The sequence below is a fragment of the Penaeus monodon genome, chromosome 19, assembly GCF_015228065.2.
Source record: "Penaeus monodon isolate SGIC_2016 chromosome 19, NSTDA_Pmon_1, whole genome shotgun sequence".
Taxonomy (NCBI): Eukaryota; Metazoa; Arthropoda; class Malacostraca; order Decapoda; family Penaeidae; genus Penaeus; species Penaeus monodon.
This window is the reverse complement of record NC_051404.1, coordinates 46,110,782-46,111,005: the sequence shown is the minus strand read 5'-3', so window position 1 is coordinate 46,111,005 and position 224 is coordinate 46,110,782. Positions and strand designations below refer to the sequence as shown.

General features: G+C 47.8%; 1 protein-coding gene across 1 annotated transcript in view; it reads left to right on the top strand.

Annotated features, from left to right (window-relative positions):
- LOC119585419 (Ig-like and fibronectin type-III domain-containing protein 1) overlaps positions 1-224 on the top strand; it is a gene marked incomplete in the record, with an annotated part of 121,576 nt that overhangs the window by 3,679 nt on the left and 117,673 nt on the right.

Sequence of the window (224 nt, the reverse complement as noted above, 5' to 3'; positions counted from 1 at the left end):
CCCATAGTACATCAGGATGGGTTGTGCAGCCTTGTCACCACGATCATTGAGGATACTTGAACAAATGATCATATCCACCTAACGATGCGCCCTCTCGTCCCATCACGGGAAGGAGACGCAGCGATTGGTTCTGCCCTTCGCCACTGCGCTTGAATACAGGAGCTCCTCGTCGATTCACTCATTCGTACATTTATATACCTGTTTATTTATTCAAGGACGGAAAA